Source organism: Thamnophis elegans, chromosome 3 (genome assembly GCF_009769535.1).
Source record: "Thamnophis elegans isolate rThaEle1 chromosome 3, rThaEle1.pri, whole genome shotgun sequence".
Classification (NCBI taxonomy): domain Eukaryota; kingdom Metazoa; phylum Chordata; class Lepidosauria; order Squamata; family Colubridae; genus Thamnophis; species Thamnophis elegans.
The window spans coordinates 149,001,910-149,011,704 of NC_045543.1; the positions used below are offsets into that span (position 1 = coordinate 149,001,910).

The 9,795-nt window shown below is 52.1% G+C and overlaps 1 long non-coding RNA gene across 1 annotated transcript; it reads left to right on the top strand.

The window, feature by feature from the left end:
- Nucleotides 1-3,315: 3,315 nt before the first annotated feature.
- On the top strand, nt 3,316-4,139 carry LOC116506089. Its single transcript, XR_004255005.1, has 2 exons — nt 3,316-3,743; nt 3,880-4,139. It is a non-coding gene; the product is annotated as an uncharacterized LOC116506089 (long non-coding RNA).
- The last annotated feature ends 5,656 nt before the right edge of the window (nt 4,140-9,795 follow it).

Sequence of the window (9,795 nt, forward strand, 5' to 3'; positions counted from 1 at the left end):
GCCCGATTAAACTGCGTCGCTGACGTCATCAACAGGGCGACAACAGCCAGCGCGGAGAAAGAAGGGCGCTTTAAATAGCGCTTTGAAAGCAAGCCGATTCAACTTAAGGTAAGGGTTAGGTTTAGGGTTAGGTTAAGGGTTAGGGTTAGGTTTAGGATTAGGTTAAGGGTTAGGTTTAGGGTTAGGTTTAGGTTTAGGGTTAGGTTAAGGGGGGTTAGGGTTAGGGTTAGGTTAAGGGTTAGGTTTAGGGTTAGGTTAAGGGTTAGGATTAGGTTTAGGGTTAGGTTAAGGGTTAGGTTAAGGGTTAGGGTTAGGGTTAGGTTAAGGGGGGTTAGGGTTAGGGTTAGGTTAAGGGTTAGGGTTAGGTTAAGGGTTAGGTTAAGGGTTAGGTTAAGGGTTAGGATTAGGTTTAGGGTTAGGTTAAGGGTTAGGTTAAGGGTTAGGTTTAGGGTTAGGTTAAGGGGGGTTAGGGTTAGGGTTAGGTTAAGGGTTAGGATTAGGGTTAGGTTTAGGGTTAGGTTAAGGGTTAGGATTAGGGTTAGGGTTAGGTTAAGGGTTAGGTTTAGGGTTAGGTTAAGGGTTAGGATTAGGTTTAGGGTTAGGTTAAGGGTTAGGGTTAGGGTTAGGTTTAGGGGGGTTAGGTTTAGGGGTTAATTTTAGGTTTAGGGTTTACAGCGTGCTTCTGTCTCCGCCGCGCTGTTGTCGCCCTGTTGATGACGTCAGCGATGTGGTTTAGTCGGGCGCGGTTTAATCGAGTGCGGTTTTGTGGTGGAACCGTTTCTGCCTCCCACCAGCCTTCCAAGCCGAGGCTGAGGGCTCCTCCGTGTCCTGCAGGGAGCCCGGCTGCTCAGAGGGGCCACCTCAGCTCAGGGGCTCTGGGCTGCCCCGCCTTGAGAGAGGCAGGTGTGGATTCTGAGCAGGAGCCCCAGGTAGGGAGGTTGTTTGGGGGGCCAGGGGGCATCAAGAGGGCAGGCTGTGGGGGTCCTGTCTTGGGACCTGGCCAATGTTCCCTCTAATTTTTTTTCAGTGTGTGCGGAAAAGTATAGTATTTGAGCAGCACATTTTCATGCCTGAGCACCTGAATTTTTTTCACAGATGCTTCACAGAGCAATTGATTTATAGGATCCGAATTGGAATGGAGAAAAATGGTGTGTGTGTGTGTGTGTGTGTGTGTGTGTTTGAGTGAGCTTGAGGGATCCAGTAAGGGAACTGCGCCTATTTAGGAAAGAAGGTAAATTATTGCAAACATGATCAATCGAAGATAAGTATGGGGACAGGTTGGGCAGTAGAGAGAAAGTGATAAAAGAGTGGGAGAGAGGAAGAAAAAAAGAGGGAAGAGAGACAGAAAGAGACAGAGAAGGACAGAGAAAGTGACAGAAGAGTGGGAAAGAAGGAGAGAGAAAGAGAGACAAAGAGAAAGAGGGTAAAAGAGACAGAAAGAGACAAAGAGGAGAGAGAAGGACAGAGAAAGTGACAGAAGAGTGGGAAAGAAGGAGAGAGAAAGAGAGACAAAGAGAAAGAGGGTGAAAGAGACAGAAAGAGACAAAGAGGAGAGAGAAGGACAGAGAAAGTGACAGAAGAGGGGGAAAGAAGGAGAGAGAAAGAGAGACAAAGAGAAAGAGGGTGAAAGAGACAGAAAGAGACAAAGACGAGAGAGAAGGAGAGAGAAAGTGACAGAAGAATGGAAAGGAGGGAGAGGACGCCAAGGCTGCAGGGCTCCCGCTCCTTCCTCTGGGACGTTGGCCTCGGGAAGTCCGTAGCGCGGTCTGGAAGGGATGCCACAGTCTGGGTGACGGTGGGCGCAGAAAGCCAGCCTGGATCCCGGAGAGAGCGAGTGGAAATGGTCCCCTGGGAGTTTGGGTCCCGCCTGAACCTTCATCCTTTGGCCGCCCGGCGGGAGGGACCCGCTCGGGATCCTTTCCCTTTCCCTCCCTTTCCTTCGGTCTCCCCTCCGGTTATAAAGGCAAGAATACATTTGCATTCCCCCAACGCGGCTGGAAATGGAAGCGAAGGAAGAGGCTGAAACACCCCCCTTCCTCCCCTGGGAAGAGATTGCGGAGGATCCCCTTTTCCCTCCTCGGAGGATCCGACCTCGGTTCTTCCTCCTCCAGGGCCCTGGAAGGCGCGCAAAGGAACCCAGCGCTCTTTCCTCTCCCCCAAACTTTACGGACAGAAGGCGGAGTTGTCCTGGGCGGATTTGGGCGATCCTTTCAGTCGCTGAACGCAACCTAGGGGCTCCGGTCGCAGGTGCAAAAGGCCTCCCTATTCGGGCGGGCGCCCGGGACCCCTCCCGTCCCTCGGGGCGGCGCTGAGGTCTCTCTTGTGGGGCGGGGGGGTTGCGGGGAGTTCCTGGAAGCGAGGAGGTGGGAGGGGGGGGGAGATAGCCAGGGTCCCGTTTGGCTCTTCCTCCCGGCCTCCAGCTCTTTCCCCAGAAGGAAACGCCTTCCTTCCTCCGCCTTAGGCTGAGCCTCGTTTCAAGGCTGCGGTTTTGAGCCCAGGCAAGACGGGAACCAAGGGGGGTTTTGCACAGAGCTTCTTCAGCTCCGACAGGATTGGGGGGAATGGGAGGATTTCGATGCCTTGCGGGCAGCTGGGCATTTGCACCCCCCCTTCCTCCCTCCTCCCCGTTGCAGCCCTTGTTGGTCCAAGACGGTTTCCCTCCCCTGGGATGGGGGCTCCTCTCGTCCACCCAACTCCCAGCCGCCCCCTTCCTGGTCTTTGCCCGCTTCCCTCCTGTTGCCGCCTTCGCAGGGCTGCTCGGTCCTCCGGAGCACCGAGTTCTCTCCTCTGCTCCGCCCCAAGGCTCCCCTGGAAGGCGCCTCCCAAAAGCCACTGGGCGGCGCGCACCTTACAGGGAACAGTGGTGGGGGGGGATCCCCTCCTGGGATCCGCTTCTTTCCCCCTGGTTCCCGATCCCCCCTTGGGATCCCTGGCATTCCAGTGGATCCCCCCGTCCCTCCTGGTCTCCCAATGGCCTCCCGGGATCCCCTCGGGCTGAGCTCCGTCCCTTCCCGGGATCCCTTCGGCTGCTTGGCTCCTGGCCCGGCGGTTCTCCTCCTGGGGGTGGAAGGGCCTTTTCCCCGGGGTCGCCTGGCAGGAGAAGCCGGGGAAGGGAGGACGCGGGCCTTCCCTTCGGAGCCTCCCCTTCAGCTCCCCGGGCGAAGCTCCGCCGCCCCCGCCAGGAGCCTCCCGCGCCCAAAGGAGCCGCCCGAAGGGAAGGGGCGGCGGGAGGGGCGGGGCCACCGCGGCTCCTCCCATCGAATCCCCGCCCCTCCCTCCGCCTGTCCGTGTGGCTGGCTGGGGGCGGGGCGAAAGGAGGGGCCGGAGTGGGGACAGACGCGCAAGCGCAGAGGACGCTGGGAAAGCAGCTCCCTCCCAGCGAAGGAGGTTGGTGGGCGGAGCTACGGAGGCCGAGAGGGACCGTTGCTGAGGCGGAGAACCAGGCGCGGAAAATGAAATAAAAGAAAAGGAACGTGGCGGCGAAGGGAAGGCTGGAGCCCAATTTGGCGCTTGGGGGTCACCGCCGCAGGAGGAACCGTGTCGAACGACATCAGGAAGGCTGAGAACCGAACTGTTCTAGCGGGTCCCTTTCTCTCCTTTGGGGGAACATCAAGGAGGCGGTGCCTGGAGAGGAGAAGGCGGGGCTTCGCAGGAAGGAGGGGCTGGTATATGGAGCGCCTTCCCTTTCGGAACCAGAGAGCTGACGGAGGGAGCGGTTCGCTTCGGAGGCGGAGAAACCGGAAGTAAGTAGAGTCTGCTGGGACGGAGTGGCAGCCTGGGAGGGTCTCCTTCGGGTCCTCGGGAGGGGAGGCCTCGGCCTGGGCCTCTCCTGCGGTGAGGGGGACGCCGCCGTGACCCGCCTCTCTTTCTCCCCTGCAGGAGGACGGAGCAGCCCCGGGAGACGGCGGGGAAAGGCCGGGGGCCTCCGGAGCTGCAGGAGGGATGAGCCCAGGGGGAGCCCGGGAAAGGCGGCTGCCTGGAGGGCGATGCGGGGAGGAGGAAACGGGCGGAGACGCCGAGACGGGCCTGGAGGGCGGTGGGTCCTTCGGAAGACCCCGGAATCCCCAAAGGATCCAGGAGGAAGAAGAGAGATATCAGTGCCCGGAATGTGAAAAATTCTTCAAGAGAAATGTGTATCTACGAAAGCATCTAAAGGTCCATTCAGGAGAAAATCCTCATAAATGTCTGGAGTGTGGCAAGAGCTTCAGTGAGAGGAGCAGCCTTTATGCACATCAAAGGATCCACACAGGAGAAAATCCTCATAAATGTCTGGAGTGTGGCAAGAGCTTCAGTCGGAGGAGCACCCTTTATACACATCAAAGGATCCACACAGGAGAAAAACCTCATAAATGTCTGGAGTGTGGCAAGAGCTTCAGTGAGAGGAGCACCCTTTATAGACATCAAAGGATCCACACAGGAGAAAAACCTCATAACTGTCTGGAGTGTGGAAAGAGCTTCAGTCGGAGGAGCAGCCTTTATACACATCAAAGGATCCACACAGGAGAAAAACCTCATAAATGTCTGGAGTGTGGCAAGAGCTTCAGTGAGAGGAGCAGCCTTTATGCACATCAAAGGGTCCACACAGGAGAAAAACCTCATAAATGTCTGGAGTGTGGAAAGAGCTTCAGTCGGAGGAGCAGCCTTTATACACATCAAAGGATCCACACAGGAGAAAAACCTCATAAATGTCTGGAGTGTGGCAAGAGCTTCAGTGAGAGGAGCAACCTTTATAGACATCAAAGGATCCACACAGGAGAAAAACCTCATAAATGTCTGGAGTGTGGCAAGAGCTTCAGTGAGAGGAGCAGCCTTTATGCACATCAAAGGATCCACACAGGAGAAAAACCTCATAAATGTCTGGAGTGTGGAAAGAGCTTCAGTGAGAGGAGCAGCCTTTATACACATCAAAGGATCCACACAGGAGAAAAACCTCATAAATGTCTGGAGTGTGGAAAGAGCTTCAGTGAGAGGAGCAGCCTTTATGCACATCAAAGGATACACACAGGAAAAAAACCTCATAAATGTCTGGAGTGTGGAAAGAGCTTCACTGAGAGGAGCACCCTTTATAGACATCAAAGGATCCACACAGGGGAGAAACCTCATAAATGTCTGGAGTGTGGAAAGAGCTTCATTCAGAGCAGCGATCTTTATGCACATCAAATGATCCACACAGGAGAAAAACCTCATAAATGCCTGGAGTGTGGAAAGAGCTTCAGTAAGAGGAGCCGGCTTTATGAACATAAAAGGATCCATTCAGGAGAAAAGCCTCATAAATGTCTGGAGTGTGGAAAGAGCTTCAGTCAGAGGAGCCACCTTTATAGACATCAAAGGATCCACACAGGAAAAAAACCTCATAAATGTCTGGAGTGTGGCAAGAGCTTCATTCAGAGGAGCGATCTTTATGCACATCAAATGATCCACACAGGAGAAAAACCTCATAAATGCCTGGAGTGTGGAAAGAGCTTCAGTAAGAGGAGTCGCCTTTATGAACATAAAAGGATCCATTCAGGAGAAAAGCGTCATAAATGTCTGGAGTGTGGAAAGAGCTTCAGTCAGATGAGCAACCTTTATGCACATCAAAGGATCCATTCAGGAGAAAAACCTCATAAATGCCTGGAGTGTGGAAAGAGCTTCAGTCAGAGGAGCAACCTTTATAGACATCAAAGGATGCATTGTGGAGAGAAAGGGATGAAATGCCTGGAGAGTGGAGAGCACTGTTCCCTCTAAGGTGCGGCTGCGCCGCCGTGCACATTGCAAGAAAACACCACGCGGCCGTTTTTAACTGCGCGCAGTGATTTCTGCCACAGGTTCCGGAAGATGAGGGGAAGAGCTGCTGCCGCCTCCTCCTCCAACCGCACTGCCAGATTTGCCGCCAACGCTGCAGCCGAAGGTGAAGCCTCCAAAGCTCCCGCAGGCGCCCCCGCCCATGGCAGCGGCGGCGGTGCCTCCCCCTCCTGCTCGGAGCACCTCAGCTGGGCTCTGGGTTACCCCTGCCGCTGCCTCCACCTCCGCAGTTTTTCAGAAGCCATGAGGCCTTTTTCCCTGCTCCCCCCCCCCTCCGCTGCCTTCCTACTATCTCCCGCTGCCAAATGGCTCCTCAAAAGTGTGGTGGAAGGGAGAGGGATAACACGGGGGCCAGCTCAGGTGCTCTGCGTGGAGCCTCCACACACAACCGGTGTGCTCCACAAACGTTCTTGCTCACTAGCTCAAAAGGGCCCTCGCTGTTTCTCCAGGCAGCCCTCGCCCCTCCGTCCAGCCGAAGGTCGCTCCTGGCAAGGCAGGCTCCCCGCAGCTGCTCGGAGGCTCGCTCTCCTCCTCGTAGCGCCGTGAAATCCTTGGGTGGCTCCCAGCTCCTCTGCAATGCAGCCAGTCCTTGACTTAGCCTCCACGCAGAGCACCTGAGCTGGCCCCCGCGTTATCCCTCTCCCTTCCTCCTCCGCCGTGCTTTTGAGGAGCCATTTGGCAGCGGGAACTAGTAGGAAGGCGGCGGGGGGGTGGGGGGGTCAGGGAAAAAGGCCTCATGGCTTCTGAAAAACCGCGGAGGAGGTGGAGGCTGCGGCAGGGGTAACCCAGCGCCCAGCTGAGGTGCTCTGAGCGGAGGGGGAGGCACCGCCGCCGCTGCCATGGGCGGGGGCGCCTGCGGGAGCTTTGGATGCTTCACCTTGGCTGCAGCGCTGGGCAGCAAATATGTTGGTGCTTTTGGAGGAGGAGGAGGAGGAGGAGGAGGAAGCAGCAGCTATTTAGTGGCAGCGGGGGGTTCGTTGGCATCTTCAGTGGCAGCCCTGCCCCCTGTAAAAAAACCCAAAGATGGAGCAGATCCACGCAGATGACGTTGTTGCCACATGACTGGAGGAGGAATTCTGGGAGTTGAAGTCCACAGGACCCCTGGGGGTTTTTTTCCCTAAAGGGCTAGGGGTGCAAAGGTCTTGTAACTTGACAGCTTTAAGACTTGCGTGCTTCAATGCCAGAGTTTCTGAGCCAACATTTTGGTTGCTAAGCAGGACCGTTGTTAAGTGATACTGATATTATATAACACTTTTAATTAAGCGGGTACCTTGAATAAACATAACTTGAGTTTCAAATAATACTGATTTCATTGTAGTCTTAGGTGGCATCTGTGAAAAAAATTCAGGTGCTCAGGCATGAAAATATGCCGCTCAAACACTATACTTTTCTGCTCACACTGAAAAAAAATTAGAGGGAATATTGCCAGTGGTCAATCCCCAACTTCTCATTACCTGCAGAAAAGTCCACTCCCCTTCACAATGCCTGTGCAGGTTGGAGGTATTTTGCGTTTTTTAAATCCAGCTGGTTAGGTGTGTATGAACTCAGGGGGGGGGGGGGGTTACTAATTTAAAAACTAGTGATTCACTTAACAACCGTGTTAATTTATAAATTAGTGATTCACTTAACAACTGCATTATTAATTTAAAAACAGTGACAACCCTGTTACTAATTTAAAAATTAGTGATTCACTTAACAACCGTGTTACTAATTTATAAATTAGTGATTCACTTAACAAGCGTGTTACTAATTTAAAAACTGCAATGATTCACTTAACAAGCGTGTTACTAATTTAAAAACTGCAATGATTCACTTAACAACCATGTTACTAATTTAAAAACTGTAATGATTCACTTAACAACCATGTTTCTAATTTAAAAACTGCAGCAATTCACTTAGCAACCGTGTTAGTAATTTAAAAACTAGTGATTCACTTAACAACCGTGTTACTAATTTAAAAACTTCAATGATTCACTTAACAACAGCATTACTAATTTAAAAACTGCAGCAATTCAGTTAACAACCATGTTACTAATTTAAGAACTAGTGATTCACTTAACAACCGTGTTACTAATTTAAAAACTGCAGCCATTCATTTAACAACCGTGATCCTAATTTAAAAACTGCAGTAATTCACTTAACCATGTTAATAATTTAAAAACTGCAGCAATACACTTAACAACCATGTTACTAATGTAAAAACTGCAGTGATTCATTTAACAACCGTGTTACTAATTTAAAAATGGCAGTGATTCACTTAGCAACTGCATTACTAATTTAAAAACTGCAGCAATTCACTTAACAACCACGTTGCTAATGGAAGCGGAAGCGCAACAGCCAATGTTGGGGAAGGGGTGGCGCTCGCCTGTTCTCGCCACCGCCACCCCTTCACCCCTGGTAACAGCGACCGTTGTGCTGCTGCTTCCAGACGGGACGCTGGAGGAGCTGCTGGCGGGTAGGTGAGATCCCCGCCTAAAGACGCCGCCGAGGGCCTGGCAGAATATATCCCGCTGGACCACGGATCCCCAGGAGAGCTGCCGGCTAGAGCTGTGCAAGAAGCCCGCTTGGGTGGGGAGGGTGGGCAGCCCTTGCCCGTCCTGGCCACCGCCGTCCCCTCGTCCCGGGCGGCTGTCACAGCACCCCCTCTAGCTGGTGTGGGGGTGGCTTCAGGCTGTTCCTGCCCTTCCCCTTTTGGCTGTCGCTGCTTTTCTGCGGTGCCCAAGCTGGCCCAGCCCTGACTCGCTGCCCTAAACTCAGGGAGATCCTCTGCAGTCCCTCTCGTCTGGTTGGGATGCCAGCGAGAGTGTGTTGGGCTGAAGGAAGGAGGGATACTCTCTCTCTCTCTCTGTCTCTCTCTCTGTCTCTCTCCCTCCCTCTCTCTCTCTAGAAACATATATCATGTTTGCAATAATTTACCTTTTTTTCTAAATAGGCACAGTTCCCTTACCGGAACCCTCGCTCACTCACTCAAACACACACACACACACACACACACACACACACACACACACTCATGCACAAAACCATTTTTCTCCATTCCAATTCAGATCCTATAAATCAATTGCTCTGTGAAAAAAATTCAGGTGCTCAGACATGAAAATGTGCTGCTCAAACACCATACTTTTCCGCACACACTGAAAAAAAATTAGAGGGAACATTGAACAGAAGTTGCCTCCAGAAGTTGTGAATGCCCTAATACTGGAAGTCTTTAAGAAGATGTTGGACAGCCATTTGTCTGAAAGGGTTTGCTGCCTAGGCAGGGGGTTGGACTAGAAGATCTCCAAGGTCCCTTCCAACTCTGCTATTGTATTATATTAAACATAGTTTGTAACTCATTCCATATAGGATTATGAGTAGAAATAATGCTTTTAAACAAGCCATTTTTGTAGGATTTTCACCATATGCTGGAGTAATCTAGGCACCACCCATTGTGGGACGATTGGGGCTTGGGCTACCCCATCTGGAACAGGGGCTGCCCTCTTAGGAGAGCTAAATATTAGTGGGAGAAGTTCCATGGAGGGGGGGGGGGGCATCTGGTGAAATATCTGAGTGATTTCAATATGGTGCAATTGCTCTCAAAGATGGGCTCATTAGAAAAGAATGTCTTTGGTTGGGGAGGGGTCCACTATACAGAATCCGTCAATAACTCTGCATTACTACTGACCTTTTAAAAAAAACAACTGAGCATACCAGTGTTCAGATTTTCTAGACTCCCGTAATTGAGTCACAAGAGCAAGTATAACTGGTTGTTCAGAGACATCTTCAGAAGGCCATGAATGATTCTTTGGGAGTTTTTAAGTTTGGGCCAGATATGCTTACAAAATTTAAACAGGCGCTTTTCTCTCTCCCCTCCCTCCCCATTCTATCCTGCCGGCTGCCAAACAAATTATGGTATAGACCAGTGGGTCCCAAACTTGGCAACTTTAAGACTTGTGGACTTCAACTCCCAGAATTCTCCAGCCAGCTCTGCTGCCCTGTTGCCAAGTTTGGGAACCACTGGTTTAAGTGAAT